An 18,333-nucleotide genomic window follows, 5' to 3' on the forward strand; every position below is an offset into this window, starting at 1 on the left:
CCTTTTAACCCTCCCTGGATGACTAGATGCAAGCCTGGGGTTTTGCTGTCACAGAGCTCAGCAGAGCCAATCCCCATAGTAACAGGGCATCCAGGCATGAATCCAGAGCTGCAGCAGGTCCGAGTGCTGCAGTGTGCAGCCCAGGCACTCACTCAGCAGCAGGGTACACCTGTGTATAAATGGATATCAAACTAATCTGTGCTTTCTCAGCCCACACAGTCTGTGCACAGCACAGGTAAATGCTGGTAAGGGTGTGACCTCCTTCATATGCAGAGCCTGTGCACCTGATGCATCCAGAAACTGTAAAAATGGGTAAAGAATTGGACACTGCTCCATCAAAAGTGCCTATCACAGCCTTTAAATGATCAGAGCATGATTTCCCAAGTTGTGTTGTTCAGACAGTTTATATTTGCATATTTTCCTCAAAAACCATACTCCTTTAAAATGGAATCTTCTGTAGCCTTATCAATAATTTTCCAGAAAGGGCTACAAAACTGGGCAACTAGCATCACCTACTGGCAAAACTGCAGACACAGGCATTGAGCAATTTTACTTTGCAAGCTTCTGGCGCAGAAATGCTGAACACAAATCCTAGTGAAAGTGTTTGAATAAAATAAGCAAATGTAGGACACGATTTCTTCTTGTCCACACTGAAAAAAAAAAAAAAAAAAAAAAAAAAAAAAAAATAAACTGACATTCCTCTTTAAAAAATCTACTGAATAGCTTTGAGTAACCTATATTCCTTGCAATGTAGTTATAGACTTTGACTCAATACATTATATCTCTGCATGCTGATGGCACATCTACCTTCAGTCCTACCTCTACAGCAATGGACAAAAATCAATTGCCAGTTTGGGTGCATGGGAGGGGGGCCAGCACCTTTCTTTTGATACTTCAAAGGGGTGCTGCATGTCACACAGATGCATATATGTATTTTATATATTTGTGTCTGTGTTTGTGCTTATCTGCCAGAGACATGGATGGGCAACTCTGTATCCTATTTTTAAAATTCCAAGGAAATCAACCCCATTTTGAGACATTCTCCTCCCCTGAGCTCTTCCTCATGATTGATAAGCTGATGAGTGGCTTCACCATCCTGCTTGTGGGGCAGCTGCCTTCAAAACCATTCCTTTTATTGTGGCCAGCAGTTTCTCCTTCTTGACAGAGGCCCTTTACAGCCATGCTCCAAGCTGTCTACTCCTTCAGTACCTGTGATTTATTTGGGAAACAAAGCATCAGTTCAGAGGCACTGCAGTGACTCCAACACAAAGGTCCCTTTACAGCACTTTGCTGCACGTCTGGCTTTGTTTTACAAACCCCTTTTCTTCCACCCCATGCTGTCTGAAAAACATGGTAATAGAAAGGAAAAAAGTTCAAGGTTCTGGAAAGCTTTTGCTTAGGGCAGACCTTACCTGCATTCTGTAATCTTTTAGGAAGCAGCTGTACATTTTATTTTAAACCAACACCCATAAAGGTGGTCCACTGCCACCTGCTCTGCAGCCTGGCTGGACCCCTTCACCCTGACTGGGGCCACCCCACAGGGCATTAGTCATGGGGCAGTAACATTCTTTTAGTTCTCTAACTGGGATGTGCTTTTTTGGTGCCTGATCTCAAATGAATATGAAAAAGTCACATTTTAGAGCGTTGTCATTTAGAAGGATCATCTTGAAAAAGAGGATTCATTAATTAGTTACACTGGCAGTCTCTTTAATTAGGCATTGCTGAGTACCTTCAGTCTTTGTGATCTTTAGCATTCCTAGCTTGTTATACTTTATTTACATATTTTTTGGACGTACGTAATTCCTAATTAACACTGTAGACCCTACTCCAGTTATTTCAAGATGTCACGTACTGTAGATCTTCAGACATGCTTTCTGGGTATCTGCAGAATATAAATTACTCCTCTAATCAGACCAGAAAACCTGTATCCTGCATCCTTTTATTCGGGTACAAGAACACCCACCAGAGACATCCAGGGGAAGGTAATCCAGTTCCCAGGTTTCAGTATGGGAGCAAATGAAAGGCACTTACAAAATGAAACCTTTCAAAAGACATTTCTGTCAGGAATGTTAAAAAGAGAGTTTGCCTGCAGGGAAAGCCTCTGACAGCAGCTGTCAAAGGCACGTCCCACCAGGGTGGTCTGCGGGAGAGCGGAGCAGCGCAGACCGTGTTGGGATTCCAGCAGGCTCAGGCAAGCACAGAGCTTCCTAAAGCAACTGGAAGGCACAAGAGACAAGAGCAGGCATTCATCCATCAGACATAAGCCACAGCCCTCCAACAATACATCTTAGCAAAGTGGTATTTGAGGAAATACAGGGTGCTTCTCTACTTTTTTGGCAAACCCCTGTATTGAACTGAGCAGCAATTTAAAGAAAGAATCTTCTTTTCTTTGAGCTGTGACCTTCTTTTGCACCAGTTTGGCCAAATGCATTTTTGTTAATGCCTCGACCCTTATATCCAGCTTCCATCTACTCAATTTCTATTTTTAGAGCATCAGAGAGGATATTTTGCAGTGGACAATGCTGTAGAGGACAGAGAACTTGCAGAGATGACAAGAATATTATGTCTCCTGTCTGACTAGCTTATCTGATCCTACCAAGACTCTGTTTTATCCTTGCTAGATTACTCTGATCTTTTGGTCCCAGTGTTATCCATCAGTGTAGTACTCCCTGGTCTTTGCACTTATTGGTAATGGTGATCAATATGCAACAATCACAGCACCTTTCTAAAAAGTCTGTGCTCTCTATTTCTCAAGACTTGCTCCCACTGCTTTCCACAGATTTAATCTCTTCTTTAATAGGTGTTTATCTCCCCCTGAGATAAGGCTTGAGCTTGTGCTTTAGAATGGCTGGCTACAGGCCCTACACTAACAGATGGTCATATAAATAAAATGGGTGCATATTTCTGTGCCACCTCCACAGCTTACACCACCCCAGTTCAGAAGTGCATCATAAAGGCTGATAAAGTCCTAGCAAAAGCACTCCCTCTTATCCTCAGAACTAATATAAGGAAAGAGGATGTGATTTGGGTGTGCAGTTGATAAATCCTGCCCAGACATTCTTGCAGAACAGAGCTGGAGGGTCTGGATTCAGTGATCCCATTGCTGAAAGAAATGAAGTCCTGGTTAGCATGGGGAGCTAAGAGAATGTGACACCCCCCTGGCAAGATACTGGGATCATGGGGGCTGTACTCCAAAATTAATTATGCTGAGGCTGTTCTCCCTCTGACTCGTTAGCCACAAGGTATAGCTCTTTACTGCAGCAAATCTTTGAAGTTGTGTAAAAAAAAAAAAAATTAAGCCCAGGTTTCTCACATATACACAGAGCTGCACCTGGAGCTTGGCAGAGGAGAAAACAGTGGCTTAGTAAATGAGAGCTGTAGGGAAGGGGCCATTCTGTTATCTTTGTCTTTCTGCAGTGTCCTGCATTGGGAAGCCTGGTCTGTGAGTGCAATGATAACACAAATATGTAAATAATGGTGACAGGAGCAATAAGGATATTTCTTTTCTCTGGTGCATGGAGACATGGGTTTTTGGCAACTGACAGTGCTGCCTGCAGTAAAAACTCCAAGTTTCTCCAGCTTGGTTTGGCACTGTGAAACCAAAGCCAGGTCTTGTTTGAATCAGATTCATCTCTTCTCAGAAGCTGCAAAATCTGAGCTGACAAAAACTGTTTCAGTCGAGTGCTTGTGCTCTGCAATCGTCTGTCTCCAGGAAGAGATAGGTGCTGGTCTTGGCTTCACTTTCTTCACTGAGGTGAAGAGTTTTCACATCCCTAAAGCCTTTGGTTAAACAGGGTGCAAATTTGTCCCTCTGCATGTCCTTCCCAGCGGAGAAGGGAGTGACACATCTTCTGTACTTTCTGGAGGCACACATGATGTCCTGAAAGAGAGTTCATCTGATCAAAGACAAAGGCAGGGCAGGAAAAGGGCAGGTCACTGATGGCCTGATTGCCCCTGAGCTGCAGTGTGTAGCTCTGCAATACAGGACAGCCAGTGATGATTTTAGCAGAGCTTTCAACATTCTGCTCCACAGATGGTGACTTTGTGGCCAGGCAAGAAGGATATGGAACAGACAGACAGACAAGAAGGGACATAAAAAGTGACCAGATTATTGAACTTAAAGGACAGTGGCTTCTGTTTCCTTGTCTACCCAGGCAGCAGCGACTGGTGGTGCTCCTTGGGATGGACACTGGGGCTGCTATTCACAGTGCCTTAGTAGTGACCTGACTGCTGGGAGAGGATGTGCTCTCAGCAAGGGAACACTGAATTGAGGGGCAGGTGGGTATGCAGGACAGAGAGGACATTCAGAGCAGCCCCAACCAGCTTGGGAAGAGTATAATTATAGACTAATGGGAAGCTCAGGGGGTTAAGGGTCATGAACACAGATGTGTGGGAGGAATCTGAAGAAACAGGCTTAGTTTAGCTCTGAGAAAAGTGGACTAAGAGGGACTGCACTGCTCTTGCACCCTGTTTGAAGTTCTAACTTCCAGTACCACAGAGAAGACAAATCCAGGCTCTCTACAGTGGTACACAGTCAACTAGGAAACGCTGCAGCATGGGGAATGACAGATGGCCACAATAAATAAATATTTACAGTGAGAATGGTTATACACCAGAAAAGGATGTCCAGTTTGGTTTGGAGGCTCCAGTTGTGGAGATGTTCAAGGCTTAGCTGTGCAAGGCTCTGAGCAACCTGCTCTCCTTTGACACTTGTCCACTCAATGACATCCAGAGGTTCTTTCCAACCTAAATCATTATGTGATTCTGTTTTTAGGAACTGATTTTCCCTTCCCATTAGAAATAAGTATTTAATCAAATTACAGGACCAGCCTGTTGTATCTCAATATTGGATTTACTTTACAGGGCAAAACCAGACTAAAGGAGTGCAGTGATTGTGCAGCCTAGATTTCACACAACTTCATCTCATGGTAAAGAGAACCACTCTATCTTAGTCACCTGTAAGTGCATCTAAACATAAACCTGCATAAAAATAATACATGGCAGTGAATCTGAGAAGACAGCTTCTCCCTGTAAAATCTGCACATGACACATTGTCACAAGGGTTATATATGAAGATGATAGTAAACCCTTTTTCAGACTGATATACTACACCAGTAGTCCTGAAGAGCTGAAGTATTCTTCAGTTGGTTATCAGCATCCTACTGTCTTGGGAAAACTCAGCTGATACTAAATATGTCATACTGCAATATATAAAGCCCAGCTCCCTATCTTGTCTTTACATTATAGTGCTCATAACTCAGTGAAGGAGAAGACCACTGGAAAAATTAACTGGCTGTATCAAAGTGAGACCCATTGTTTTAAGAGAGTTTCATATTTGACAACTCATGCTGTCTAACAGAGAATTGCTCATGAAAAGGCTTTTCTGATCTCAGGAGCCCAGGAAAGCAGCCTGGCTGCCCAGGTCTGCACTAGTGACACTGCTCAGTGACACAACACTGCCTATTGGTTTTCCTTATGGAAAATCAAGTCAAATTCCTACAGCTGTCTGCAGGAATCCCATTTCTCTGACATTTATTTCCTTGGAAGGGTTTCCCTTGATTACTTGTTCATCTGTAGTAAAAGAAGAAATCTCCCCAGAGAAATGTATGTTCTCTAGGGGGAGTGAGTTTTCTCCCCTCAAATCCTGGTAGAGAGCAAATTCTTCCTAGCTCCAGAGACACCCATTTTAGGGCATTGCTCTGCAGAAAGAGACCCAGTCTATCTTCCTCAGAGGGCAAGAGCCACTCTTCCATAGATTTGTTTAAGCTACCTGTAAAATAAACATGACTTTAAACTGTCAGCACCATCGGTACTAAATCAAGAAAGAGGACAGCTGTTGCTAGGAAAAGAGATTTTACAGTCTATGAAAATATTGCCTGTAGCAGGAAACAGAATGTGTTGCTTAATTGCTGTTCTCTCAGCTGCCTGCTCTTCCAGCTGCCTGTGCACACAGCTCAGTGTCCTGTCCCCACCTGAGCAGGTGCTCTTCCACCACAGCCTGAAATCCCACCACACTTTCAGAATAGGATGCAGGGTGACAGTGCAGTTGGTCTTGTTCAAATCTTTCAGGATGCCTGTGTGTGGTAGGAGAGAGGGTGAACACAAGTGCAGGTGTTGCCACAGGGGCACAGTGATGAATTCCTGTACTGCCATAAACATCTCAGGCACCAGGGGCAACTGGGAGAGGTGGCTCCAGGGGGGAATGCATTTGCTGTCTGAAATGCAGAATGAAGCAATATGGTCAAGAAGCTAGTGGCCTAATCACATTAGTGTGTGCCAGAGCTGCTGGGGAGTTATTTAAAATGACTTGAGATTGCAGCTGAGAAAAGTAGCTCTGGCAGAGTAGCCTGAGGAAGAGGCTGTGTGTCATGGCTGTCAACCTTCTCCTCTTACACCAGGTGAGAAAATAGAAAAAAACACCCTGAAATAAGCAGAGCCACCAGGAGCATGCCTGTGCAGGACAGATGTGACCTAGGTGCAGCCAGGGGTGTGGTGACCAGCCACCTCCTCCCTCCACTGTGCTCCTGGCACTGCAGGGCTGTGGGAGGCAGAGATTGGCAGGAGCTGCTGACAGCTGGAACCCCCAGCATCCAGCCCCTGGTGCCTGAACACTAGGGACACAGAAGGGACAAGCCACTCTATCACATCATGGAAGAGAACCAGGTTTTTCAGGTCCCAATCTAATATACCTGTGACCCAGGGCACTGTCAGAGGATCCTCTGGGCCCTGGCTGCTCTGTTTCTGAAGCAGAGGTGACAGTATTTTTGACATATGATGCTAAACTTCTATGTGAGTGTGACAGCTTGGAGCTATTCAGATGGGAGGGGAAAGAAATATGTTATTTTTACTAGACTTCAATTCCATTGTAAAGACCTTAAAAAACAGGCACTGGGAAAGTAAAACCAAGAATATTTGCTTTCTAGATCATATCTTGCAGAGCAATTTTGCTTCCTACCAGTGCTGACACCTGTGAATGTGCACTAGCCAAGGATGGCTGACTGGGAATGCCCTAAACTGGTCAGGAAATTTGGATTGCTCCTGCTTGTTCATTGAGAAGGCATATGCAACCCTGTATTTCCATTGGGACATGACAGAATTGGTAAATCATGTGCAAATTATTTACCTATTATTCTTTACTAGTAAAATTTCAGAGCTACACACACACAGACAAAAGGGGATGTAGCCCCACCTCAGGTTGCTCTCTGGTGCTTAAATAACAACATGCAACTTAACAGAAAAAAAATCCCTCACCATCCACTATTAAAAAGAAAGAGTATGCAATCTATATTTAAAAATGTTTATTAGTTTTCCTGCTGCTATGGTCTGCAAGGGTATTGTGATGTGGCCCACCTGAGTGAGCAGGGAGCTCTGGGTTATGCCAGTTTAGTGTGGTACTCTGGTACAGCACGTTTCTCTATTTTACAGCACTATCAGTGCATGGCTTCTCTCAGGCTCTGTAAATCCCTGATGGTTGTGAAAACAGAGGAGAGACTAGAATAATTCATACACAGAGATATTATTAGGACCAAAATTAATGAGAAGAACACTATGGGTAGGAAAGATGAGACTGAAGGAGTGCTTCCTGCCAGAGGAGCTGATTTAAATGCTCCCCTTCCAGAGTGACTCTGTCAATGTGCACACTGGCAATTTCATCCCTCAAGACAATGAAAACTAAACAAGCAGTGAGAAATCCTGAATAATCAGACTGAAAACTGCCCGTTGGGTACTTCCTAGAGAAAACTGTATTCCCCATATTACACCCAGCAGTCACAGGACACTTCTGAGATTGAAGGCAGTTATTTCAGCTTCAGGTGATATTTGGGCTACTAGAGAGCAAGGTGAAGTAGAGCATGAAGTACATTTTTCCCAGTAACTCAGTAGTAATGATGAACTGGTTCTGGGTCTAGAGAATATCAAAGCAAAGGCAATATTTGGACCATTTGTTTTCAAGGAAGCTCACACCAGGCTCCTGCACTGCTGCTACTTGCCAGGCAGGGATGTGGTGCCCTGCAGGGGACTGGGGTCTCACCTTGGCACACCCTGCCAGGGCCAGCTTGATGTGACATGCAGAGCCTTTCATTTCTGAGCAGCACCACATGCACACCAGCATTTACACTTTTAAGATGTCATCAAATATTGGGAAGCACTTCTGCAGCAGAGTAATTGAATTCAGAGCAACCCATTCCTGAATGGAAAATTAATAACTTGGCAACTTCAGACTTTACTTTTATTAACTCTTTCCCTAACTCAAGAAACAATCCTCTTAAATTTTATGAAATAAAGAAACCTCTTAGGACTTATAAGAATTATGTTACTTGGGCATCTTCCCAGTTCATATGCACATCACACTCACATCTATATTTCTATCTACAGAAATTTCTACCTATCTATATTTCATATCCAGCCTGTTTGTCCTAGAAATGTCCTAAAACACATGCCTTTAAGACAAACAATATCACTCACAGTGAGCACTGTTTGCAGAAAGAACAAACACCATCCAACCTGGGTAATTTCAACATCTGCTGACCATATAGAAGTTCACACACACACAAAAATTGTGAATTGTGTTGCATTAATGGGTGAAGTGGGTTAACATGCCTGGGTTGGCATTAACCAAACAAGCCATTGCTCTCATTAATGCAGTAGTAGAGAAATTGCTCTCCATCACAACATCTCTTCAGCATCTCAGATGAGCCATGTGTGTGTAAAAAAAAAAATAAAAAAATGCCAAAACCCTCACAGCTCTTACCTCAGAAGACATTTCATGGAAACTTTAGAAGTTTTCTACTGGAATAATTCTTTAAAGCTCTTATCTCAGCATTCAGATAGGTCATACAGTCTTGCAAGGCAATATTTTTTTTTTGTCCAGTCTGTATGACTAGAGCTGGGTAGTAAAGGTATATGGCAAATAAGTAGAAATATGTATAAGGGTAGTAAAAAAATAAATTGCTTGATTCACTCTCTTGGAATTTATTTCCAACATTTACAGCAAACTGAATAATCAAGTAAGTAAAGCTGTTCTTCAGACTTAGTATAAATTCAGCACTAATCTGATTACAGAAGTAATTCTTTTGCAGAGGGAGGTAATATGTTGACTGAGATATAAAGCCTGAATATATTGGGAAACAGAAACCTAGCACAAGAAAGCATCTATCTGTGCTGCAGATTAATTACAGGGAAGCACAAAACAAACAAAAAAAAATCAACTTTCCTTTTCTGAAAAAAAAAAAAAAAAACCAACCAAACCTAAACATGCAAACTGAGCATGAAATGGGAGTAATCCTGTTTGTTAAATATCACAGCAGGAGCTCCAGAGAAAGTGGTTGGCATGGTTGTCTTCACCAAGGGCTCACTCAGCCAGGGATGCCTTGCAGCACCCTGTGCATGTCACCCCTGTAGCAAGATTGCCCCTTATGGCTTCAGCAGTGATAAAGGAGAACTGCTCCACAGTCTTTGTTTATAGGATTTAATCTCCTTTAGAGTTGAGATTGTTGGTGGAACTGTTTTTACTGCTGTTTTGAGAAATCTCAGGCATCATGCAAAAGCCTTCAGGTGCTCTGGTTAGAGGTGAAAGCTCCACGGGCAGCAGTCGGGTCAGGGGAGGAGAGTCCCTTCTCTCAACTGGGCACCTTCTGTCTGCTGTCAATGCTGCCCTTTGGCTTCAGGCACAGACAGACCCTGCTGGTGGCCCAGCTGAGGCCATGAAGCCAGGCCCTGTTGGATGCCTTTTCTGCAGGTCCCACACTGCCTTGTGGGCAAACAGGTCCACAGGCTCTGGAGGATGCCACGCCTTGAGCTGCACACACATCCCTCCCAAACCTTCTGACTTTTTGTCCATCAGCTTGCACTTGGTCTCTGAACAGTTTTGGGCAGCAGAGTTTGAACCTGCCATAGGCACAGACTGGGCAGTGAAAGAAAGAAAGAGGAAAAGCTTTGAAAATACCAGCATGGGTGCACCATATCTTCTGGTCTGGTGGGCAGAAGAATGAGCCAGCTTCCTGAGACTCTTTATTCAATGCTTTCTTCAATTTTATACTTATTGCATTTTCTATCAATTTCAGCACACATATACATGTGTATGTATGTATATTCTGCTTACCTCTAACCACAGTTATTTTCAGTCCCTCTGGCATAGTTGGCCACAAAGCCCTGTTTGTGGCTAGAAATTGCTAGAGTGGTGTGGGGGTGCATAACAAAAGTCCAGTTCAGGGTAGCTCAGCAAGGCCTGAATGTGGCTCAGGCTCCTGACTCAAGCACTGCACAGAGCACAGCTCAGCTATGCTACATGCTGGGAACAGTCCTCACACACTTACCAAGACTGCATCACAGACAAAAGACTGGGAAATGTGCAAATCAGATCAGGAAGAGGACAGCTCAGATCTGCCAGCTGACAGGTAGGCAGCCGAGCTGATGGAAACACACAAGTTAAAACCTCAACCCAGTCAGATGCTGATAGACATGGAGCAATCTCAGAGAAACTGAAATGGCTGGATGGATGGCAGCATCACTTTGAGAGTCCCCATCTCACTACTGATTTTTTTTGCAGCCCAGAAAAAGAGAAGAAAGTAATACAGTGAGGTAGAGGAGACTGCTTTCATTAAAGCATTTCTGTATCTGCTCTGCATTTCTCAGACCTCAAGGAAATCTCTGTCAGAGAAATCTGAGACTTTTTGAAGGTATATCTCATATAATGGTGGAAAAGAACCTGCAGTTTCACAGTAAGGCAGGATCTGATAGTCTTATACTAAATAGGATTTAACTTAAATTATATCATTAAATTCTCTTCTTATTGCCAGTTGTTGAGCAGCAACAGATATCTGGGGCACTGCTGTATGGTTCCCCGTGAAAAACTCAGTGATGTGGAAAATCTGTGTATATTTTAATTGTAATATATTTTAATGACACATTTTTTGTGGTCCTTGAGTACAGGATTACAGCACATGAACCAGGCTTGTTTGCCTTCCTACCTTCCTTCCATCTTATCCTGTTCCTGCCTGGCAGGGACCATGCCAGCCTGAGGAATTGACTCTGGTTGCAAACCTTCTTTAGAAACATGATTCACAGCTGTTGGGAATCTATAAGCACCCTTAGGATGGCTTTCCAAAGCATTTTTTAGACCTTTGCATACTTGTCAAGGAAGCAAACTGTAGTTTATCCTAAATTCAAATGCTCTCTAAAACTTTGAGAAGTCTTGACATTAAATATAGACTCCTGGGGTTTCAATGACACCTAATAGACAGGATAGGAGTCATCCATTAAACACACTTGCAAAATGCTTTCCTATATATAACTGGAAATCCTAAAGGCTATTTAGACTCTGTTTAATTAATTTCCAGTTTTGCTGATCCTTCCAATACAAGGCAATGTCTGTTCATGACTAGGAACAATTATAGGAGCTTATTTTAAAGTCTCAGGGGTTTTTTTATGTCTCTTGTGTTACTCAGAATCTCTCTGTTATGAGTGGAATTAAACTACACCTGAACTGTGCAAGAAAATACACTGCAATAAAAATCATTAACATTTCACTGTAAAAAAGTTTAAAACCTGTTTGGAGCCAGGTAGTATCTGCCCAAGACCCCAGTTTATTCTGCCTTGTACCTGTTCACCCAAAGCACAGACAAGAAGAGCAAACTGGGATGACCCCCTGATCAGGAAGGGCAGGTGGGAACCACCCCTCTCTTCACAGGCTTTGATGCACAGCAGGATGTGGTGACTTTACAGGATGCAGATGAAATTTGTGGTTTTTATCTGCTGTCTTTAGTCCTGCTTGGGGCTGGCTCCCCAGGAAAATCCCTGTCCCAGGCCCAGCTCATCATCCCCCTGGAGTGCTCAGCAAGATGATGGCAGCACTCTGCCCTGGAGCTCTGCAGGGCTCCCTGGTGTGGGTTGCAGGGTGAGCAGGAGAGGACACAGGGCTGTGAAATCCAGGCTGGCATCTGTCTGAGACAGCTCCCAAAGGAAAGATGAAGGTGTCTTTTCCACTATTCTCCAGAAGTGGGCACTAAATCAGAGTCAAAACCACACCTTGTCTCTGAGAGACACAGCTGTGTGAGCCTCAAAAATCACATTCTGGCAGGGGCCAAAGAGGAAAAGTGAGCTCAGCTCTACTGTGTGCTGGAAAGGAAGCTTCAGTGTCTTGAAGGGACCTGTCCCCCAGACTGAAAGCTTGCTGCACCTGTCCTACACAGGTGTTTCAAGTCCTTGTCAGAGCTGGTGGGCAGCTCTTCTTCCAGGTATTTGTACTCTCTCATCCATCAATCCACCTCTCAAGCTCTGGTGTATGCAAGAGATGCAAATGTTGTCTTGATAGGATTATTTATATTTATATTTCATTATAAACAAGTCAAAAAAGTGAAAAAAAAAACCCAACAGCTATAAAAATCCCATGACAGCAAGGGAGCAAAGCAATTCATCACATTATGTTTTTATATTTATACAGCTCTGCAACAGTATCACAAAGAGGAAAGATAAAAAGCAGTTCATATAATTCACATGTTAATAGCCCACATATTCCAGAAAGTGAAAAAAGAGAGAGGATAATATTGCCAGAGCACAGACATGAAAGGTCAAGTCAGATCAAGGTGCTGGCAATCATCAAACACAAAAGAAACACCACAGAAACTTGCATTTAAAGAAGAATAAAACAACAATAAAGAATTTTAATGAAAAGCAGGTAGGCATTTCATTTCCCTGAATTAAAAGTGCTCTTTAAATGTGTTCATCCTCAGACAAAAAGAAAAGAGAGAGTGCTAAGAAGTGGTGTCCTTGTGAAACCCCAGCAGAGCTCAGACTGCAGCGCTGGCTCCTGGGCTGGCCTCTGAAGTTCAGCAGGACAGGGGGTCAATTCTGCCTCCTTTCTCATCTTTGCCTGCCCCTTTTGCTCACATTCTTCTTTATGTGCAAGTCCCAGGAAGCAACAGTGGAGAAAACCAGAGGGATGCAAACTTGCTGCTAAGTCATCAGGACAGCCTGTGCTGGTCTCATCTTGAGCAGGCTGACTTTGCAGGGCTGTGTCCAAAGCCTTGTCATTGCTATTCATCTCACAGCTGTGCTTCAGAACTTTCACCTGCAAATGGGATTACAAATGCAATCATTAGTACAGATTCCCCAAGAAGCTTTCACAGTATTACAATTAGATTTCCCATTCTAGCAGCATCTAAATCAATATGATATGATTAGTTACTCTTGTGGATTACATGCTGCTGTACAAAACCTTCACACACAGAAATCTGAGTAATTTAATCAGGCAGTAATGGATTCTGGGAATGCTCCCACTGTCTAGAAACTTAAAATCGTTCTGTCTCTATAATAATTTGCCATTATGCACCTGAAGCTAAATTGCCTGACATACCTGACAGTGGACAGCAGTGATTAAAACAGGTCACATCTCATCAGGAAAAGTGGCAACTCCCTCTGAGTTCACTTTGAAAACTGAATTTGAGGGAAGGAAAAAAACACCTTTAGTTGTTTTTCCTGGGATATGACCTAGGTTTTAAGCTGTTTCTTTAAAAACTATGTGTGTATTTGTGTGTATGAGAGAGAGAAAAAGACAGTGTAAGTGATATACATTTCTCATCATTTTAGTCAAGGTGAGAGAAGTGTATGAACTAGTGCTCCTGGGGAAATGCAGCAGACCAAGGCAGAAATGAGCATATAATTTTATTTCTCTGAAGGTGCTCAGCACTGCTGAACAAGATATTGGGAAGGAAGAAGCTTTCTGGAAGGGTCTTGAAAGAAAAGAGTCCTTGGCTGCCATTGTCAGCAGCTCACAGGAGAGGGCAATTCTGTGCCCAGGAACCCGAGCTGAGCTGCTGATAGCTGCTGTTCAGGAAAGGATTTGCACCTCATGTTTCCCCAGCTTGGACAAACAGCTCAGCCCTGCACCTCTGAGCTGCAGCAGCTCTCCTCTGAGATTGCAAAGAGTCCTGAAAAACCAACCAGCATGCTTGGTGCTGCAAAGGCAGCTGAAATGGCAAGGGGGAAATACATAAACTCATGCATGGAGAAACAGCTGCAGCTTCATTTCAAAAATTGGTCTTGTACGTTTCTAGGCAGAAAATACTCAGAAATGTGCTGCTGTTCATCTCTTATCCTACCAATATGCAACAGCTTATGCCTAAGAAATACAAGCCATTATGTTACTGTTGAGGACATTCCTTTTTCTTACAGCACAGTTGCATTGAAATTGTCCTGACCTGTAGTTTAGCCTGTGGACTCCTGCTTTTGAGGAGGATTTTTCCTATGGTAAATTGATATTTCAAAAAGCCAGTTGGCAAGAAAAGAAAGAAAAATAGCTATCCATGGAAACTTTCCTAAGCAATAATTGCCGGTGAACTCTGCCCTCATTATAAAACTCTGCATAGCCTGACATAAAAAAGCCCCATGATGCACGTACACTTTTCACCTCTGCATTCCCCATAATAGTCTCAGCTGTGTTACTCTGCTCAGATTTGCTGACCAGAGCAACACAGTTTCAGTGTTACTCTACCTCTTTTTGGGGGTGAGGTGTGGTCTGTGTGCTGAGCCAGGTGTGGTGTGTGCCAGGGCTGCCCCGTGCCCAGAGACAGCACAGCACTGGCAGTGCCAAAACCCTGCTGGGTGTGTCGGTCCTCCTGGCAAGAAACTGTCAAACAAATCTCATCTTAGTTCTTTATTGGAGGAAATCTGTGGAGGCCATTAACCAAAGGAATTGATGGCACTTGGGCAGGGGGAGGAGGGTGCTGCCAAGCCCCTGGTCGTGGCCACTTGCCCACCTTTCCACCTTTCAGTCCAGCACTGAAAGGAAGGGCTGACATTTACTGCAGGCTGCAGATTGGACCACTGCATTACCATTAATAAACAATAAAGCTATTAAGGCATATTAAAGCTTGGCAATGAACTTGTCAAAATGGATGATCTATAAATCAATATAAACAGCAGTGACAGGCAGTAATTGAATTCCAGTGGTTCCTCATAACATGCTAAATATGAAAGGACATGACATGCTGAAAATAAAGTAAGAAAGCTGAAAAATTGATAGCATTAACGTTCTCCTGGTGAAACGTGGCATCACTTCAGCCCTTAATGGGGATCAAACTGTGAATACGTATTGACTTCTTCTTTTAAAACAAGAAAATGGCCACATAAATCTGAGACTTCCCAATTTAGAAATGGCTGCTCAGAAAGTTCAGAGCGGCGCTGGATGTCGCTGGCACAGAGCAGCAGACAGAGCCCTCCTCCGATGGGTTCATTAGCAGGACTCCTTGCTTTACTTGGGCAGGAAGAAGGATGGGTTTTGTACAATCCAGAAAGCCTCTGAAGTTGATTCATCCATTTTCATCTTCCATAAAGGACCAGCAAAAGCCCCTTGGGCAGGAGAAGTTAATGCTAGCATGCTGCCAGGCTCGGGTGGCTACATATCTTTCAAATTCAAATATAACAAGCCAGGCCTCAAATATCAGCGGAGATCGAGACAATCAGAATGGAAAGAAATTGGTGAAGTCGCAGCGAGCCTTTTAATGTAGATTCAAGTGACAGCAAATAAATCATGACAGCTTCTGTGGATGGAACCAGGGCCTCATTCTTTATTTTCTCTTGATGTGCTCCACTTAGTGAAACCTTTCTTACACGGTTTTTTCAATTGAGCCCTAAGCCACTGGAGTTCAGAAAATGCTGAAAGGGAGGGTTTGGACACCTCACTGAGAATTATTTTCTGTGTGCCACCCCACTGACGGGCAGAGAGCACTTGTATTTAAAAATCATGGGAGATATTTGCATTTCAAGTGTGTCTCTGGGCCCAGAGAGTGAAAGTTAGAAAATAATTACATAAATGAGTGCCCATGTATGAGTGATGACCTGCTAATAAGGTTCTGAGTGGTTGAGAGCAGCAGAGATGGGACAGGGACTGGTCACCAGTGCAGAACCAGTGCAGTAGCCACAGAGCAGCAGCTGTGCCTGCCTTGGCTGATACCACTGGGCTAAAGCTGCTGCATGGATAAATCCATATTTAACAAGAGGTAGGACTTCATCAGGGCCACTCTGCACCATTGTGTCTTGAAGGCAGCCCATGCTTGGAACAGAGACAGGTGTAGGGGCAGGCATTTTCTGAGAGCTACTCTGACACAAAATTTAAAATTAAAATAGAAAAAACCTGCAAGAATCAGACAGAAAGCAGCAATTTTTCCTTTTAAATATAATTTACTCTTTGGGGTCAGCCAATACTCATCTGACCTATCTGATGTACATTCTGTCTCCAGATTCACTGAGTATGTACTGATGTAACATGAAAGGTTAAGGAAATCCATGATAAAAAGTCTAAGAGTCTTTAGAGACAATGTGTAGAAATATAAGAGATGCATCATCATACCTTGCATGGATACTGTTGAAGCAGGCCTCAAATAAAACAATTTTTCCTGTAGGGATATTGAGAGTGCCAGTATCCAGCATCCTTGCTAACTTTTGTACACCATTTGCCCTCATCCCATCCTAAAGTCCTCCACCAGGAGCTGTGTGTTGCCCTCCTGTGCCTGTAAACCTGCAGGAGCTACAGGAGCAATAATAGTACTGGCTTTAACCAACAGGACAGATCTGACACATTGTCCACTGAAATAGATGAACTTGCCTTGAATTTTCCCTGCATTTGCATCATCCTTAATTTTTCTTATGTGGAGATTTTTTACTGTCATTTAAAAGATGAGAATTAGTCAACTGAATGCAGTGCTGATTAGCTCAGTACTGTAATTGTGCTTCATGAACACCTACTGCTTGTATGTTACAGCTGTCCAAATTCCCATTATACTATTAATCTAGGTTTAATGATACTTCAGAACTGAAGTATCAAAAAAATGTGATGTAAGTGGAAGAAACCACAGTGGCAATTTAAAAAAGAGCCCATATGAGTTATTATGAAAACAACAAAAAAAACAAAACAAGTGAGCCTGTTTGCAAAACCCAGAGAGTATGCTGACCTGTGAGAACAAATAAAAGCCAGATATGACATGCCAATAGGCTTTTCAACACTGCCTACAGCATGTCACCATGCTGGTTTCAGGGCTGTGTACTTGCTCTTCAGTGCCAATGGAAGAAATCCAGCCCTCTCCACTCAGATTTCCTTTCTCCTTCACCTGTGGGGGAAGAGAGGCAGCCTGTTATGGTTGTGTTAATACACTATTCACATTTCCATTTGTTGTTTTCTCAGCCACTAAGCTCAGAGAAGGGTTTTGTACCATAAGAGAAACCTTTACTCCCCAAATACTTACACCCCAGGGATATACAATAGAAGCATGTCAGTCACTGCTGCATTTGCAGTGCAGTTCTAGTGCAGTGTAATTTTACTAGACCTGTTTTGCTCAAGCTAGGCAGGACACAAAGCTGCTCTGCCAAGTCAGGGAGCAGAGGATTGCTCACCCACCTCACTCTGCTGTGCACAAGCTCTCTGTCCCTGTGTTCTCTGAGCAACCCACACCTGGGGCCAGGAAAGAGGCACAGCAGAATCAAAAATTACTTAAAATAATGTGACCAGTGTCCAGATGAAGACTTGTAAGAAAGTGTGATAAATTTGTTTGTGCTTCTTCTGTACTTGAAACAAAGCCAGGAAACAAGTTATTTTTTATGGGAATGCACCACCTCATTTTCTTATGAAATAATCATCTCCTTGCAGGGTACCAGAGAGGGATTTCCCTGGGGGAACTTGGTAGTGAGAAGAGCATTAGGAACATTTCCAAAAGCTGTAGCCCCATAGGCAAAGCAAGAGCTTTCCTCTTCTCAGCCCCAACCTAAGTCCTAACCCATTTGTGACCTTTATATCTATCCCTGTTCCTAACTCTTGCATTTCCCTATTACTAGAAGAAAAGTAAGACTGATTTTTTTAAAAATTATTCTCCTAGTATGAGTCTGGCAGAACTTCCCAACCCATGTTTAGGGTTAAGATTGAAAGAGAAATGCCAGTACACCAATGCAAGTGAGACTGAAATGGGGTTGCAGAAGGTAAGCAGAGGCTTCAGAGATGGTAGCTGAGAGAAGTATTTAGTATGGGTGATGGCCAGAGGAAAACTGCCAATGGTTCAGCTGCAGGTGGAAAGTTAATGCTAGTTTAGGGGTAAGAGAAAAGTTCAGAGTTTAACTTGCAATGAGGCTGGAAAAGAGCAGAAAAAGAGATCAAAGAGCACAGTAATAAAACATTTCAAGTTCATCTGTCACACTAATCCTCATCAGCTACTAGTGAAGGGGTGAGGAATGAGTGACACATTGCTTAGATGCACCTCTGAACTCAATGATGCCTCCTGACAGAACAAAACACCTCCCAGGGGTGAGGTGCCCATTCTCCAGCACTGGCCAGCACAAAAAGGGCTGAGA

This window comes from Oenanthe melanoleuca, chromosome 1A (assembly GCF_029582105.1).
Source record: "Oenanthe melanoleuca isolate GR-GAL-2019-014 chromosome 1A, OMel1.0, whole genome shotgun sequence".
In the NCBI taxonomy this organism is placed as follows: Eukaryota; Metazoa; Chordata; class Aves; order Passeriformes; family Muscicapidae; genus Oenanthe; species Oenanthe melanoleuca.